The 18,832-nt window shown below is 43.2% G+C and overlaps 1 protein-coding gene across 21 annotated transcripts in view; it reads right to left on the bottom strand.

Annotated features, from left to right (window-relative positions):
• ADGRF5 (adhesion G protein-coupled receptor F5) overlaps positions 1-18,832 on the bottom strand; it is a 99,003-nt gene that overhangs the window by 64,718 nt on the left and 15,453 nt on the right. For 12 of the 21 annotated variants that reach the window (XR_013534255.1, XR_013534251.1, XR_013534253.1 and 9 more), the window contains exon 1: positions 3,599-3,836. The exons of 7 other annotated variants lie outside the window; for them this stretch is intronic. The gene's annotated coding sequence lies outside the window, so the exon portion shown is untranslated. Of the gene's footprint in view, positions 1-3,598; positions 3,837-14,289; positions 14,397-18,832 lie in introns of those variants that run through there. 2 more of the 21 variants (XM_054254065.2, XM_054254064.2) reach the window with 1 other exon arrangement.

The raw sequence follows: 18,832 nt of genomic DNA on the forward strand, positions 1-18,832 counted from the left end.
AGACAAACACTGCACTGATGAGATATACTAACTTGAACTATATCCAGAAATTTCAGTAGGGAAAAGGCTGTAGGGAAACATTTTGTAATTAAAAAACAGCCATGACTTATTGTCTATTTATATTTAGTTCAACCCAGAAAGTGGCAGCTCATGCAAAGAATAATTAGCTTTTTTTTTCCCCCTCTCTTTCTTGGGATTGGGATACAACATGGCAAAGTGACCTTGAGTAAAAAGTATGATCTGATAGTCATCTGGCATTAGAAGAGCACATCCTGTTTACCTAGAACATTTAATCTGACTTTGTAAAATCTGCAAGTCCTAGGAAGCCAACGTATCTACAGTGAAGTCAGTGGGGTTGTTCCAATTTAAACTGGAAAGTCTGTGCCATTGTTGGAGGTGTCGGAAATCTCCCCTTCATTCTCACATGCAGATGTGTCTATTCCTCTGATAAACAGCAGCAGCCAGAATTCTAATGACCTGCACTACTGCTGGTACTTTTGGCCCTAATTTCTTGGCTTCATATATAGGCATTGCTTCTGCTTCTCAATTTAGCCACTGTATCTCACATAGCCAAGACTCTGTGATTCTCAACCCCAGCTGCATTATAGCATCACGTTGGAGATTAAAAACAACAAACAAACAAAAAAACCCACCATGCCCTGGCCCCATCCTCAGAGATTCTCATTCCGTTACTCTGGCAAAGTGTCTGGACATTGTTTCCTTTTTGTTAAGTTCCTAGGGTGACGCCGATGGACAGCAGGTGATAGAACCTACTAATATCTGGACAAGGCAATAGTTTAGTTCACCTTTAGATTCCCAGCAAAATATCTACCATGTAGCTACAAAGCTGACAAAATCCAGGCAATCACATTAATTCTCTACTCCACATCATTTTTATCCTTACAGTACTGACAAAAAAAGTGGGGCTCAGCTGGACACGGTGGCTCACCCCTGTAATCCCAGCACTTTGGGAGGCTGAGGCAGGTGGATCACCTGAGGTTGGGAGTTCATGACCAGCCAGACCAACATAGAGAAACCCTGTCTCTACTAAAAAACACAAAATTAGTCAGGCATGATGGCGCATGCCTGTAATCCCAACTACTCGAGAGACTGAGGCAGGAGAATCACTTGAACCAAGGAGGCAGAGGTTGAAGTGAGCAGAGATCGTGCCATTTCACTCCAGCCTAGGCAACAAGAGCAAAACTCCATCTCAAAAAAAAAAAAAAGAAAAAAGAAAAAAAGAATAACGGGCAAAACTCCATCTCAAAAAAAAAAAAAAGATAGCAATCCGGGCTTCTTCTCATCTCAGTCCCCCAAAAAGATTCATTGTGTCAAGAAGAGGCATAAAATTCTTTTGATAATAAAAAGAGTTGCATATAAATACAAGAGATTGAATGCATAATATTTAGAGGAGACAGATTATTCTCATTAAGCAGAGGAGGTGGAAACACATGTGGGATATTTTTAATTGCTCCAAAATGTCCCCAGGTACCCCAAGCACAGTAAGTGAGGTAACTACATTGCAGTCATGAAAGCCGCACTCAGTGAGTGAGGCAGTGCTAGTCTACAGGGCCTCAGTGGAAGTCTGTCATGTGGCTAACACTACGCACTAGAGCGAAATGATTAACCAGAGTGGCCAGGGATCTGGAGAAGGGACAAAGGCAGGCAGATTTTACAGAATGTCCAAAATCAGCACCTAATGGCCTTATAGTTTGGGGTGGAGAACCCTTGGAAAGAACAAGAAAATATAAAATAGCTAATGAAAGTGTTTGTAATTGTCTTTGGATTAGACATTGGCTATTTATACCTTCTTCCCAAAGACTCTCTCCATAAGGTGTATCAACTTGTTCGTAGTGATGTTTGCCTTACTTGCTTGTCTCTTAACATAGTTAGTGGGGAGGGGAAGGCCACCTTTCTACAGAAGACTAAAAGAGAAGGAAAATGAACCCATCTGTTAAATGCATTTACTATCCACTGAATAACAGGACGATCTCTCCTACCCTCACTCTGTCTTCTCTGGGCCAATCACTTTATCTGTCAATCTAGCTATTATCCATCTAGTTAATTTTCTGTTATTTTATTTTCTCTTCTTTCATTTCTATAATAAGAAAATCTTCAAGGGAAAAGCCCAAATTGCTAATTGGCAAATCTAGAATTTAATCCTTAGGAGGTTATTAATATTATTAATTGTCAGAGCCAAAACCAACACAAAATAATAATGGTAAAAATAAGTAAAATTATTTTAGACTTTTCTAAGAGTTAAAAGAGCTATTTATTTTTCCCATGTATCATTTTATTCTTTCACTGAAAGGAAGGAGTTTAGGATCATCACATGAACTTGACCATGAGAATTTATGGTAGTCCTGTGCCCCAGCTTATCCTAAGAACTCAGAAGAACAGAAAATAAAGCCTTTAACTGGTAACACACACACAAAAAAACAATTGATAGAATAATCTTTGGGCAGGGAGAAAGAGAGAGTACATTGCGGGTGCGGGGCTTGTAAAACAGTTAAGAGAAGGCCACCTGCAGTGGCTCACACCTGTAATTCCAGCATTTTGGGAGGCTGAGGCCGGTGGATCACCTGAGGTCAGGAGTTCAATACCAACCTGGGTAACATGGTAAGACTACAACTCTACTAAAAATACAAAAATTAGCTGGGCATGGTGGTGGGTGCCTGTAGTCCCAGCTACTCAGGATGCTGAGGCAGGAGAATTGCTTGAATTCAGAAGGTGGATGTTGCAGTGAACCGATATCATGCCACTGCACTCCAGCCTGGGTGACAGAGCAAGACTCTGTCTCAAAACACACACACACACACACACACGCACACGCACTCGCACAATCTGTTTAGAGAGATTCTTTTACAACAAGAATATATTAAAGTATTATTTGTGTGTTTCAAAACTAAACTGCATTGAAAAACAACTACATTAGCCCTTTATGAAAGGAAAAAAGCTATAATGAAGTGGGATGGCCTGGCTTTCTGAAGTATGAGAAAACGTGGTTGAAGCAAACCGCACATCACAGAGTTCCTCCTTTCAAAACAAGTCTGTCTGGCCATGAAGCCCCAGCACTTTTACTGACCTCCCTCCTAATGCTGACTACAAACTCCTTTCCTGTCAGTCCTGGGTGTGAGGCTGCAGCCTGTATTTTACATTTCTAAGGTCACCCCTTGCCCTTCAGAAGGACTCTCCCAGAGCTGAGCGAATATTCGGGGCTCCTCTCGGCAAGAGCAGCAGCTCAGTAGCTCATGAATGCACTGGTTTTCATAGTATTTCCTGGTTTAAGGATGAGAGAACTTGTTTGGAAAAAAAAAAAGTCTGTTACAAAGAAAGTCCTAAAGGATCCCAGCTCGGTGCTTGATACTCAATATTCTTTAACATAGTCTCGTCAACTAGACCAACAGTCTGCACAATGCTCTTGACTGGACATACTTTATCTTCCTAACGTACGTGTCACAGCCACGCAAAAGAAAAGCAGGCAAAGAGGATCATAAGTGGAAGATGCCTTAAGATAAGTGACATAGGAGCCCCTGCGATCTTGCTACAAAGGAAGGCAGAGACAGAACAACAGAGCATAGTAGGAGAAATGTCTTACCTGTCCAGCACTGTGGTCGCCCTGCTGGCTCCCACTCTGATCAGATGCCTAAAATTTTCCCAGTTTCTGCTACAGGGCCATTTGTCTTGCAGCCTCCTGGGCAGGGGGCCTCACGCCCAGCGGAGCGAGAACCAAGCAAGACTCATTTTGAGTTTTCAGGCAGGACTGACAGTTCCGCTCCCACACTCAGCCTCACTGGGGCCTCCCCCAGCTGTGATCCTCCAGGCCTCACAGAGTCATCCCTGAGAGCCGCGCTGCTATTTTAAAAACAAAAAGTGACTTCCTGGTCCTCTTCCCCGGATGGCGTGTGCAATTTCCCTCACGCCCATGGGAAGTCCTTCAGATCCTTCTTATCTGGAAACCTCTCCACCAAGTGGACAGACTTGTTTGGCCAATGCTCCTAGTTCTCACTTTCCTTTCTCCAAAGAGAAAAATATCAGAAAAGTAAAACCAGAGCCAACCAAACATGGGTTAGAGCTAATGGGAAGTGCAAGATGCCTGGTTTCAACTTTTAAAAGATGATCACCAAATTAGATTGTAATTTCGTAGAAGGAAAATTAAGACTCTCAATGAATTCTTTGTCTTTAGCAGTGCCAAGAGAGCAGAGAATAAAAGAATCCCTAGAAGAGGAGAGACCTAAAGAAGTTACTTAGTCCTCCCCCGTGGGAGGGCTGTACCTCAAGAATGCCACATTAGAGGCATGTCCAGTTCTCTTAGGTTTCCAGGGAAACTCTGTGAGTATTTGTGTATCAAACTATCAATTTCGTGGTACTTAAAATACCACTCTATAACACGGGTATTTCAAGATAAGGAGATATATGGCAAAGACCTGCTTGGCAGGCTGCATTCAGGTTGTTGGGTTTAAGATGAATTAGAGTCAGCTAATTTTTGAACTGGAAGTGACCCCACTGATCCTCATTTTACAAGAGAGAAAACTAAGACCCAAGGAGAAACCCTCCCAAGATCAGAATACAGATGGAGGATGCTGTTCTACTGCCTACTCTGGAGCTCTGCCCACAGAAAGTGTAATGAATGAGGCCTGCCCTGGAATCTGCATTGGAAATAAGTGCTTCAGGTGAGAGTATACTCAGAATTCTCTGAGTATCTTCAGAGAATTCTTCATAGTATCAAAGAAAGGACTCTGGAGTCAGGCTGTAGGAATTGATGCTTTAGTCCCACCAATTTTATGTGGGCACGTACACATTGCTTGACCCTATTGAGATTCAATTTTGTTTTGTTTTGTTTTGAGATGGAGTCTTGCTCTGTGGCCAGGCTGGAGTGCAGTTGCATGATCTTGGCTCACTGCAACCTCTGCCTCCCGGGTTCAAGCAATTCTCCTCCTTCAGTCTCCCAAGTAGCTGGGACTATAGGTGCCCACCAGCACATCTGACTAGCTTTTTGTGTTTTTAGTAGAAACGGGGTTTTGCCACGTTGGCCAAGGTGGTCTCAAACTCCTGACCTCAGGTGATCCCCTGCCTCAGCCTTCCAAAGTGCTGGTATTACAAGGTAAGCCACTGCTCCTGGCCCTGAGATTCGGTTTTATTATGTGTGAAAGAAGGATATTAATGGTGCTGAGTTTATAGACTCTGCTGAAACTCAAGAGGAAGAGTTTAGCAACTGTTCATTGTTCTCTGGATCCCTGGGCTCCAGTGCCTCCAAGTTTGTCCTCTCTCCCCCTCTAGCTGCTTTCCCTTCTATCAGTGCTATCAGCCTGGGGCAAGTCAGCAACCACCAGCAGGACTTAGGCTTGAGATCAGAGTATTTGGGCAAAAAGAGGATGAACTTCAAAATGTTATTATTTCACTTCTAGGTACTGATTCTCAACTGTAGTCTACACCTTGAATTGGATACATCCTGATTTAAGAAACAGCCTGAGGAGGGACGCAGCTCCTGGCAAATACTGCCTTTTTTCCTGCTTGCATTTTGGCTGTTGGGCGCAGCAGGCTCTCTAACATGGGATGGGCGTTGTCAGAGTGGCTGTCCCTTTCCTTCCCTGAGGAGCAATTCTTCTCACCCACAGTTCCCTGCTTGTTGTTAGGAACACTCTGTGCTTGCTCCACACACATTACAATGAAAACAAAAGCAAATAAAAAAATGGAACCACCATATGGCCTCGGCAGCAACCCAGAATGAACTGTGGATGGAGAGACCCTTCCCTGGCATAGCAACTGGCTGGAATTGACTGTCACAGGGGCTGTTTTCCTGAATTCTAAAACATTGATGTTGCTGGCTGAACTCAAACCTCTTCAACCAAACTGCAAATGTAGCCAGAGTAACGAATTCATCAGTCATGTTATCTGTGTTTGTTAATATGAAGTGTCTCTCATGACTGTAGGGTACAGTGTCATTAGAGACAAAGATCCTACTTTCTCAGGAAGAAATTTCAGCACCAAATAAATACGTACTTTCCAGCATGTTCCAAGCTGTTTCACTGCTCTGTCTTTCTCTTTTCTTCACATGGGTAATGTTTAGTCTCTTTTTAAGTTCCAGGTGTTATTTCTTCCAAGGACCCTCTTATTTCTCCCACCTTGAGCCAAGTATTTCTTTCCCCTGATCCCACACTGCCATATGTATGTCTTTTTAAAGTTACTACATTGCATTCAAACAATCCATTTAATGCATTGACTGTAAGCAACTTGAGGACAGGCACTAGTCTGATTTGTGTTATGCCCATTCCTATTACAGTGCTGGTATATAGTGGGTTACCAATAAAAGCAAGCAAAATTAAACTTTCCATCTCATTTTCCATTGCTGGTTCCTCCTTTTAACATAACAGTCTCATAGCTCAGTCTTTGAAATCTTCTCTGTTGACAATTATTTCCCAGGTGATCTCTACTAGTTTTGCTGATGACTTCCAAATGTCTATCTCTATCACAGACCTCTCACCTGAATTCCTGACCCATGTATCCAGCTGCCTACTTGATATCTCCACTCAGTTGTTCACTAGGCCCTCAAACAGAACATGTCCCAAACTACACTCCTGAACTTCCCTCCCAAACTAGCTATACCATCAGTCTCTTCCATTTTAGCAAAGGGCATCTCCATTCTTCCGGTTACCCAATCAAAACTCTAAGAGTCATCCTTGAGTCTTCCCTTGCACACTTCACATTTAATTTGTCATCACATCTTAAAATACACGCATAATCTGGTACTTCTTACCTTTTCTGCTGCTATCATTCTCATCCAAGACATCACTATATCTTGACTGGATAATTACCAGTCTCTAACCTGTCTCTGCATCTCCTCTTGCCCCTTTATAGTCTGTTCTGAAGACTGTAGTTAGAATGGTCCTTATAAAATAGAAGTCATATAAAATCCATCTGTGCTCAACTCATCCCCTGCAGTCAGAGCACAAGTCCTTTCAACAGCTGGTGAGCCCTACATGATCTGTACCACCTTCTCTCCCATCACTCATATCGCTCCAGGCACACTGGCCTCCTTGTAGACCAGGCAGACTTGCATTTCAGAGTCTTCATACTTGTTATTCTCTCTGCCTCCTGGATATGCTCTTTGCACAGATTTCCTCAAGACTCACTCCATCACCTCATTCTCACTTTTGCCCAAACACAGCTTTCTTAGTGAGGCCTCCATTGACAGCCATATCTTACATTTCATCTCTCCACATCCCCTCTACTTGCTCTAGTTTTCCAGAACATGTGTCATCTCTGGTACATTATAATGCACTTTTAAATTTTGCTGAATGTCTCCGCCTTCCATCCCCGCAGTAGAAGTTAAGCTCCCAAGTCCGGTGCAGTGGCTTACGCCTGTAATCCAAGAATTTTGGCAGGCTGAGGTGGGTGGATCACCTGAGATCAGGAGTTCAAAACCAGCCTGGCCAACATGGTGAAACCCCGTCTCTATGCTAAAATTAGCAGGGCATGGTGGCAGGTGCCTGTAATCCCAGCTACTTGGGAGGCTGAGGCAGGAGAATCGCTTGAACCTGGGAGGAAGAGGTTCCAGTGAGCCAAGAGAGTGCCACTGCACTCCAATGTGACCAATGAGTGCAAAACTCTGTCTCAAAAAAAAAAAAAAAAAAAAAAAAAAAAAGAAGGTAAGCTTCCCAAGGGAAGGGAAGAGATGCCTGTTTAATAGATTCATTGCAAAGGAGTATTTGAAAGTGTAATGCACAAGCAAAGTTATTAATGCCACAGCCCTGGACAGCATAGCTAAAGTACATAATAGTTCAACTTGTGAAATTCTCCTACCTCCACATCTTGGCAGGGTAGGCTCTGCTTTTTTTTAATATTCTTTTATTTTTTAATCCGTAACCAGATGTTGGTAACCCTTTTGACCTAAGGTCAGCCCTCTTTTGGTATTTCTATATTGAGGTCAGGAAAATTCTCCTTTGGCCCTGACCTGTCCTTATGCAAGGAAGGAACCGGCAAATAATTGGGCAGTTTTATAGTATACAAATGGTCTTATTCTTATCTCACGTGTGTATATTTTGGCAGAGCCTCCACTAATGGAATTGGTCATATTTGGGCTTAGCTGCAGCTGCTCAGATTTTATTTTCACTTACTGCTACTGCACCCATTCTACCAATAGACAGTGTTATTACACCTTCTTTGTGTATGCATCTTACAGACATTCATGTTATTTTACTGTGGAAAATTGCAAAGCTCCCATCTTTTGAGCCAACTGGACACAATTGACAGCTCCCTTCCAGCACTTCTTCTGCCTGCAGTAACGGCCCCAGCTTCTGCCAGAAATCCAAATCACCGTCCAAGTGGAACCTTTTTCTGAACTCTACTCCTAGAACTACCCTCTCTGCCTTTTCCTTGAAGAGGGAGAGATAGCATCTTGAGGCAGGGGGCAGATTTGAGGTATGGCTCATTGAGGTGTCATCCACACTTCTCTCTTGACCCTTATTAATCTATTCTTGGGGAATACTGACTGCCAATGGCATGTGAGTCATCCATGGCCTTCACATTCCATTTTCAGTTCTTAGAGCTGGCATGCCATTTATGTAGCAGAAAGTCATTTCTGATGCCCATGGCATGACATATGTCAATCAGCTGTGATGCGCATATCAGAATCATCGACTAAAGTTGTCACTGACTCTTCAATCCCCTCCTTCAGTCCCCTCCAACCTAGTCCCATGGAGAACAGTCGTCTGAGGACATGGCTTTCCTTCTTGTCTTGGCCTAGGAGGGAATCTATTTAGAAAGAAGCTACACTTTTCCTCTCAGTGTACACATGTCCTTTTGTCCATGCACACTGGGCAATCACTCCTATTTTAACCTCTGCTTCTTTACCATGCATCCTGGGTTCAGGCACTCTGCACTGGCGGATACCGTGTACTACAGTAACAGCGAGGCTGATCTGCAAACATCAGGCAGAATCCTGGTTTGGGACTGCAAAACCCTGTCTTCACAACACCGTCTCCCAACCAAATTCAATCACTCTATGCTATTTTCAGTGCTTTGACATTTCCTTTGACTCCCAAGAATATTTCCTTCATTTTTGCCTCTGATTATAGAAATAATTTACTCAGAATTTTTCAAGGCAATTAGTGAACAGCCACAATGCCAAAACCACTAGACAAATATGTGCTGAAGAACCATCCATGACAGGAGAAAATCAGAATCGAATAATGTTAAATCAAAGGGCAGCGGGGCTAGTGATCATTTGTTCCAACTCTCTCATATTAAAGTTGAAAGGTTTAACCAAGGTCACAAGCAGCCTTAGTGTCAGAGCCAGACTTGGAAGTTAGATGTTCTGTCTCTGCACGCAGTGCTGTTTCCTTATGGCTGGTGACCCCCAGCCTCCATCAATACATGCATTCCCATCCCCAGTTTTCTGGTAGGAAAAAATAACAGTTCAAAGTAGAATAAGTACACACAGAGGTAAAGTCCTGTTACACCTCTGTACTGATGAGAACAATACAAAATCTGTCAGCATTTATCCGCTCTTTATGTATTAAACACAGATAACACTTCCGATGCAAGCCAGCAACAGAATTTCCTTGTTAGCATCATTATCACAGAAGTAGACCAGCACCAGTTAAAGCACTCTCTTTTCCATCTGGAACCTCCAAGTCCCCACCCACTTACCTAGGTCCCAGCTTTCATAGAGTACTCAGAACAGCATCATAACAGGTGGCAAAGGCCTGAAACCTCCTTCTCAGACAACACCCATAAACAAAGCTTCGTCATCAACAAGTCAGCAAACTTTATTGCGAAGTTTCTCCACGTTATACCTCCCCAGGCTAGAATTAAGCTCATGTCATGCTGAATAGCTGTATTTCCCTCCTGAGACAGAAGCATAGGCTACACTCTGGCTAAAATGCTTCAATTTGATTCTTACTGACTCTAACCAGGGAAATACTGAAAAGTGGGGTGACAACCACAGGAACACGTGAGGGGACAGAAGAACCCATGTCAGATTGGGTCCCAGAAGGAAGCACATAACCCAAATGCTGGCTGTGAATTCTGGTCTGTCAAAATTCCGGATAAAATTGCTTTACCCCAGCTTGTGGAAGTTCAGAGCCCTCCTCAGTGTGCCTGGGAATTCCTGAGGATGTTTATATTCTCCTGGTCAGCTCAACCCATAGAACCACCACACTCCTAGTACGTTGTGTCTGTGTTACTCAAGGATGGTATAAAAGAAAAACAGCCTCTTTTTTTGAACTTCAGTAAACACACACCCAGTAAATGTGAACATAAAGTTTGGGGACAAAGGAGTGGCTAAAGTCATATTTACAACAAGAAAAATCACGAAGTTGTGATTGGAAGAGGGGACGTTACCATTCTATCAAGATCCCTCCCTGTCTAGTGCCTGCTTCCCACCATCTCGCTGACCTCTCTTCCCTTCTTCCCTGTAGTCTCTACTCTCTTCCTGTTGGCTTCTCTTTCTATGGGGGTAACAAACATATTCGACTCCTCACTTTACGTATGAGACCCTCTACTCTCTTAGAGGTCTTAAGAGTCTCAATTGCTTTCTAGGTGCTTATCAGGGTATTTTTCTAAAGACAGTTTCCTCCCAAGGAGGACTATTAAGATACCCCTTACCTCTAAATTGGAACAATTTCACAGGTACAGGTGGGGTGTTATCCATGTACCTAATGCCTAAGATGAGGTAGTGATTTCTGGGCAGAGAAAGAGGCAATATTAAACCTGCAGTCTTTCCCTTACTGATGTTTGGTTCAGGATTTAATTAGAACAAGAAATGGCCCTCTAAATAAATTAGTGCAATGTTTCAAGGGACTATATTCTTCTTCTTTTTTATTTTATTATTATTATTTCTGAGATGGGGTTTCCCTTTTGTTGCCCAGGTTGGACTGCAGTAGTGTGATCTCAGTTCACTGCAACCTCCACTTCCCGGGTTCAAGCAATTCTCCTGTCTCAGCCTCCCAAGTAGCTGGGATTACAGGCGCGCACCACCACACCCAGCTAATTTTTGTATTTTTAGTAGAGACGGGGTTTCACCATGTTGGCCAGGCTGGTCTCAAACTCCTGACATCAGGTGATTCATCCCACTTGGCCTCCCAAAGTGCTGGGATTACAGGCATAAGCCACAACGCCCGGCCTCCAGGGCTTATATTCTTTCATGGAAGACTGTTAAGTGGTTCTTTTTAACATATTAGGATACAGCTTTAACGTGAAAGTGTAACGACTGGCACAATAGTAGTCTGAAAAATAAGATGCCAGGTGACATCAGAAGTATAAACTGTCACTTCTGTAACAGGATTTGGGAGGCAACAGAAAAACTTATGTTTACCTGTACCTAGTTCCTAAAATTACACTGTTAGAGACAAATTGCTTTAAGTAGAGAACCTGCCCCTACTCTGACTCAAGTATCTTTGAAATGTTGCAGTATTATTCATTTCCATTTCCAGTGAGTTCCAGATTAGTGTGAATGAATTTAAGCTAGCAGTTAAGGATTTAACATGGCCAACAGTAGAGGTAATAGGAGGACAACGAGGGTAGAAAGAGTGGGACGTGATGTGGGGATGGTATTTTAGAAAGCAGTCTTTACAGGCTGGCATGCAGCTTGTATGTTAAAATCATTCCGCTAATCACAGTGGAATTGTTATAGCCACATAACCTGGCAATCCTATTATTTATGTTCGTTTTCTCTCTCCAAAAGGACCATTTCACAACTTCTCTTCTCTCCTCACTCTTAGCAGTATCTTTGCCTCATTTCATTGAAAAAACAGTCAATTAAATGAAACATTTGGCTAGTGTGGCAGCCTGTAATCCCAGTTCTTTGGGAGGCTGAGGCAGGCAGATCCCTTGAGTCCAGGAATTTGAAACCAGCCTGGGTAACATGGTGGGGCTCCTATCTCTACAAAATAGTACAAAAATTAGCTGGACACAGTGGTGCACACCTATAGTCTCAGCTACCAGGGAGGCTGAGGTGGGAGGATCACTTAAGCCTAGAAGTCAAGGCTGCAGTGAGCTGTGATCACATCACTGCACCCCATCCTGGGCCACAGAAAGAGATGCTGTTTTAAAAAAAAAACAATAAACATGTATCTTCCTACATACAAACTTTCAATCTTCTTGCACCTGCACTACCCATTCTGGCCTTCTTTCCAGTTTAAGAGAATAAGGCTTGCTCCTTCTTCCACTGGACTCTGGGCTCTGTCCCCTCTTATTTCCTCAGTATCACCAGCACACAAACATAGAGTATCTCTTTGGTATTACATCTTTCTCTTTCCCCTCATTTACTGCAACAGATTTCTATTCCCCTTCACAGCTCTTCACTAAAGATTTCACCTCCATCTCTTCTCCAGCCTCAAAGTCAGTCAAATCGATCTTCCCTCTCTACTTCTGCATCACAGCTGCTCTCAGGGAGCTCCCCCAGTCTCCATGTTGCCAAAGCCATAGTGAAAGTAATTCCTAAGGAAGGGCTAGAAATTCCCAGTACATAACAGATGCTCAATAACTTATAAGACCTTCAATAAAAGGGTAACATCGCTAGGTCAGCATCACCCTCTGCTCAACCACGGAAGAGTCATTGTGTGGTGAAAACTACCACCCTCAAGTATGCATACCACCTCCCTACAGAGTCACTGCTCCTGGTCTCCTGCTTTATGGCTAATAGTCGTGTCCCTGTACTAAGACTTCCCTCAATTCCTCTGGAATGACATATTCTTTTTAAAATGCCCTTTCAAGAATACATAATATGTCATGCACAATGACAACATTTGCTTGAGAAAGAAATCTGAAAAAAGACTGGCTGACGCCACTGTCTATGAAAAACAATGGTTCTGAAATTCAGTGCCAAGAAGGGGCCAAAAATAAGCTCACTGAGGAGAAGCAAAAAGTTGGAGGCAGCAGTGATGGGAATGGAAAACGCAGCTTATATGAAAATTAATCAAACTTTCTGAAGTTCAGCTCCCTGGGGAGAAGGAAGAATGTGCCTCTTAAAAGCATAGAGAATTGGAATGCTGCAAAATGACAGAGCTTGTGAGCGAGTTTAGGGGAACTAAGTATCAACTTGATAGTTAGGAAGGTCTTGGTACCTGAGAGCACCACTTTTTATGTTACTTACAGTGAATCATTTTTAAAGAAAATATAAGAATGAACAATTTCCAGATTCCTACACAGAGCACTCAGTAAAGTAACTCCTGTTCAGAACAACTTGCTTGTTTTAGTACTGGAGAAAAGCATTAGCTGTTCACTTCAAGGGGCTTGCCCCTAAATCCACTGAGTTCTCTTTCTCCCCAGGTCCAAGTTGTGGACATGTCATTGCTTTGGTACCCTCTTTATTCACTGATCTGTTCCATCTCATACCACAAGGGCAAACCCTGAGAGATGGACCGACCTTCTTGATGGCCTGGTGGTCAGGTTGCTACTACTGAAGGTGAGTTGCCCTGTATTGTAGCCTGAGCTTTCTGACTGTTTTTAAGGAATAAAAAGGGTAAGAGATTAAACAGAAAGGTGTTCACAGTGGCTGCTACTGCAATTTGAAATAGTCTAGCATTGTACAGACTGTCCTCGGGACTCATGGAAATTGCTCAACTCTCCACACTCCCATGGCCTATCTCAGCACAAGGAGGGGTCCACGTTTCCAGGTTCAAGACCTTTCATAACCACGTCACCTTCTATTTATCAGAGTCTGCCTCTCAGGACCACTAAACTATTTTTGGATCTGAAGCACAGTACACAAAACACAGCTACATATCAACAATTACATGATTATTCCAGGCTCATATCCCTTGGGTTTGCCTCATCTGACCTAGAATATTAAGGGAGGGAAAACCACATATATTTTTAGTTTCTTCCGGAATTCCTCAAATTGTTCAATTTTCCATTTTGTTGAAAGTCATTGAGATCTAAACTTTGTGTTTTACCCAGCAGTATGCACACATACTTACAGCATACCTTTGCCTGGGACTCTTCATTTGAACCTCCTGGGCTCTTACTAAATATGGGCAATCTTATGAGTGACCTCTTTCCCCTGAGGCACCTGAGTCCGCTAATCTCTCATACACACACACACACACACACATGCACACACACTCTATGCCACATACACACTCACACTTCTCTGCATAAAATTAGAAAGCAGTTGGTCAGGTGCATGGCACAAAGTTGTAATGCCAGCACTTTGGGAGGCCAAGGCGAGCAGATCACCTGAGATTGGAAGTTCAAGACCATCCTGACAAATGTGGAGAAACCCCGTCTCTACTAAAACTACAAAATTAGCTGGGCGTGGTGACACATGCATGTAATCCCAGCTACTTGGGAGGCATAGACAGAAGAATTGCTTGAACCCAGGAGGCAGACGTTGTGGTGAGCTGAGATTGTGTCATTGCACTCCAGCCTGGGCAACAAGAGCAAAACTCCACCTAAAAAAAAAAAAAAAAAAAGAACAGAAAGCCCCCAGCACACAGTTCTGGACCAGGAGGATATCTAGCAGAGTTGACCAGATCTTTTATTAACTTTCCCCTCCTTTATATGAGAACATTATTTTTAGCAATAATCCTTATTTGCTTGACTAATTCTTTCAATTTAAAGCAATTGACTAAAAAAGAAAATATTCTATTTTATGCTATTACTAAAATTCTGTAAAATGTTTCAATGTGAACTAAAATTTGTACATGCCAAATAATAATAGAATGCCTTGAAGTTTGCCCTCTTCTTCACTGTTTTAAATTTTAAACACAAATCAAAACTCTATAGGGTCTCATAGAATGACAGAATACTCCTGTTTAGTTTCTTTACAACCACCATGCTAACATTAGGTGTTTTTAATTTACTGTTCAAATGCAATGATATGTCATTCTACAGAGGCTGGGGAGACTTTAAGCAAACTCAAACAGTCCCAAACCCTTAGAAACTTACTGTTGGAAAAAGCATGTATAGCTGAGTTCCTCTGTGTCAGGAGCTGCTGTTTAAAGGAGTTTTCTGAATTACCTTCTCTGTAGAACACTACTTATTAAAAGATATGTAATAAAAGTACATTAATTAGCAACTTATATTACTGAAACTCACCAGTGATTATAGCAATTGTTTAGAACTTAGACCTTCAATAGATTTTTGAAGGAAAAATAGTTAACCAATGACATTGTTTGGGATCACCACCATATGGTGATAATGATAAAAATGCATGGAATACGATGCAGCCATAAAGAACAATGAGTTCGTGTCCTTTATAGAGACATGGATGAACCTAGAAACCATCATTGCCACCAAACTGACATAAGAACAGAAAACCAAACACTGCATGTTTTTACTTATAGGCGGGTGATGAACAATGAGAACACTTGGGCACAGGGAAGGGAACAACACTCACAGGGCTAGGTGGAGGGGTGGAGGGACAGAGGGGGGACAGCAGAGTGAGGATGGGGAGGAGGCGGAGGGATAACACAGGGAGAAATACCTGATGTAGGCAACAGGGGTTGGGGAGATGGAGACAGCAAACCACCATGGCATGTATGTACCTGTGTTACAATCCTGCAGGATGCAGGACGTGCACATATACCCGGGAGCCCAAATACAATTAAAAAAATGCTTTAGGCTGGGCGCGGCGGCTCAAGCCTGTAATCCCAGCACTTTGGGAGGCCGAGGCGGGTGGATCACGAGGTCAAGAGATGGAGACCATCCTGATCAACATGGAGAAACCCCGTCTCTACTAAAAATACAAAAAATTAGCTGGGCATGGTGGCGCGTGCCTGTAATCCCAGCTACTCAGGAGGCTGAGGCAGAATTGCCTGAACCCAGGAGGCGGAGGTTGCAGTGAGCCGAGATCGTGCCATTTCACTCCAGCCTGGGTAACAAGAGCGAAACTCCGTCTCAAAAAAAAAAAAAATGCTTTAGTCAGTTTTATTGTTGATTTCAAATTCTCTGCAGATAATGCATCATCTTATTGCCTGCACTTGAGGGAACCCCCTACCACTCCACCCTAGTGTCATGGATTCCAGAGTATGTCTTGTGAGCTCTTCACGCAAGCACAGGAGACCTTGGTTTAGAGGTGCCCCATTCTCTCTCTATTAACCTCATCTATTTTATCTCGGAGCAGTACTTTTAGGGGTACAGACCCAAAGAGGGTAGAGGCAGAACTTGCCACTACCAAATAAAGGTGGAGAGAGAGCTAACATTAAAGGAAGGCCACATGAATCTGACTTTTTAAGGCATTTCCTGTCTTCTCCAGGGGAAGCTAATCTTGCCTTTCTCCTTTTCCCCAAGTCCCTCACCTGCTCCTGAATTCAACTCCATCTGGAAGCATCTCCCTAACCCAGAGGAAGGAAGGGCTGCAAGGATCTCTGTCAGTGCAGTTCAAAGCCCCAGAGCCACCTGAAAAAATAAGAGTGCGATGTGTGGTGCTGACCTGGAGTGAGAAGGAAAACAAGCTTTGACTCCGCTTGACCCTGAAGGAAGGAAGCAGGAAGCCTTGCTGGGGGATGGAGTAAAGCAGTCCTCCGGAAGGAGGTGCCCTATTGCCGCCTGACCATTTCCCTAATCAGCAATGCAGAATGAATGGCTTCAGCCCAGAAAGCAGAGCATCGGCAGCAGTTTCCACACCTATCTCAAAATTGGAGACCTTGCCTTGCACAAGAAGCAATCCTTATGGTTCCTACTGTTTACACCACGCAGGCCCAGTGTGTCAGGTCCTGCTCAAGCTTCACAGCACTGCATTCTCTCCTCATCCCCATTTTACAGATGAGGAAAATCAGCCTCAGAGACGTTGAGTTGGTCAGGATGGAGCCCAGAGCTGACCCATGCCCAAAGCCTTCCTGCCTGGGGTCGGGGCTGGCTGGGGCTTGAACACTCCTGTACTTCTACCACCTGTAGATTCTAGAGCATTAACCTTCAGACTTCGTGGTTTCAATGTTCGTCATACAGAGAGGTCCTTGAGGTATCTTGCCTATCTTTTCTTCCAGATTTGCTTGCTGTACCTACTTTCCTCAAAATGTCTCTTCATGTGAAAGCATTAGGAGGAAGGGTAAATCTAATTGCATACTATAACAGTGAGAGTAGGTGGGTTTACATCACACATGCTAAGAAACTGCTTTAAACTTCTTTCGACATCTCTGTCTTTCCAAATCATGTACGCATTCATTCCATCACCTAACATCTATTGAAAATCTACACACCAGACACTGTTCTAGGCCCTGGGGATAAGAAGTAATAAAAGTAACTGTCCCCTAGTTGGAGGAGTGCTGGCTAGCCTCTGTTTACTCTCCAGGCCCATCTTTGCCCTTCTCTGTGCCCCAGGGGGCTAACCCTGCACTCTGCTGTGCCTTGTCTTCTGGGAGGATGACGGAAGGTAGGGAGAGTGGGAGGTCCCAGCGGGAGGAGGAGGTTGCAGTATGGAAGCACAGGAGGGCCAGACATTTTCTCCCCTCCCCTCCTGCCAGGCTGCAGTTTTGGCAGTGGTTCTGTTCCTCCCTGCAGCCACAGATCCTGCCAGGTTCCCCTATCCCACAGCCACAGATCTTGTCAGGTTCCTCTGACACCTCCCTTACCTCCCCACCCTTCTCGACCCTTTTTGCTTAATGAGAGGCAACCCATGGCTGCTCGATGCTGCCAGTTCCATGTTGACTTAACTGCCCTTTCCTCTTCTGTTACCCCTTGAGAATGTCACTTCTTTTCTGCCAGGATCTTGACTGATACAGAATTACAGAAAATAAACAAACAAATGAGTTATATGTCTGATGAGCAAAAATGCTATGAAGAACATGAAACAAGGTATAAGCAATAAGGAATGTGTGTGTGTGTGTGTGTGTGTGTGTGTGTGTCTGTGTGTGTTGATGGGTGGCATCAAGCTCTTCTTTCTTCCATGTCACTGAAATTCCCCTTATGACACTTACCTCATTTTTTCACAGCCCCTCACTGTCTCACATTTCATGCCATTGGGTTTACTACTGGATCTTCTATTTTCTCATCTTAGTAAGCAGAGCAGTTCAGGCCAATTGTGGCTGCTACCTTGAAATGTGTACCTATGTCCTCCCAACCATTTGTCACCATTCTAGTTGCAAGGCAACACAGTGGTCCCCCTTATCAGAGGGGGATATGCTCCAAGGCCCCAAGTGGATGCCGGAAATCATCGATAGTACTAAACCCCATATGTACCACGTTTTTTTCTATACATGCATACCTATGATAATATTTAATTTATAAATTAGGCACAGTTAAGAGATTAACAACGATAACTAACAGTAAAATAGAACAACAATATAATATACCAGCATCATGAATCTTGTGTTTTGGGGCTATGACTAAGTCAGATAAAGGTCACTTGAACACAGGTTCTGCAATACATACATTGGCAGTTGATTTGATAACTAAAAATGCTACTAAGTGACCAGTGGACAGAAATATGCTGGACAAAGGGATGATTCACATTCCAGGTAAAACAGAATGAACAGCATGAGATTTCATCATACTACTCAGAAACGCATGCATTTTAAAACTTACAATTTTTTTTCTGGAATTTTCCATTCTGACCCCAGTTGACCATGAGTGGCTGAAACCACAGAAGGCAAGAGTACTAATAAGAGGAAGGTGGGAATACTGATTTGAAGTTATCAATAATCAAATATGTTTTCTATTACATGTAACTTATGAATAAACAGGATTTACAGTTTAATTTTGGTGTTTGGGGAAAATGTACAGTCTTTAATTCTGGAAAGCCTGCAAATGAATTCCAGTGTTTACTCTGAAGAGTCTTTGCAAGAAGAATGATAACATGCTGGGTGCCTTCTACAGCACCCTCCTCCCTTTCCCCTCCTTTCTGCTGGCCTCAGACCCCACCACCTGACATCTTATAAGCAGCAAATCA

This window comes from Callithrix jacchus, chromosome 4, assembly GCF_049354715.1.
Source record: "Callithrix jacchus isolate 240 chromosome 4, calJac240_pri, whole genome shotgun sequence".
Taxonomy (NCBI): Eukaryota; Metazoa; Chordata; class Mammalia; order Primates; family Cebidae; genus Callithrix; species Callithrix jacchus.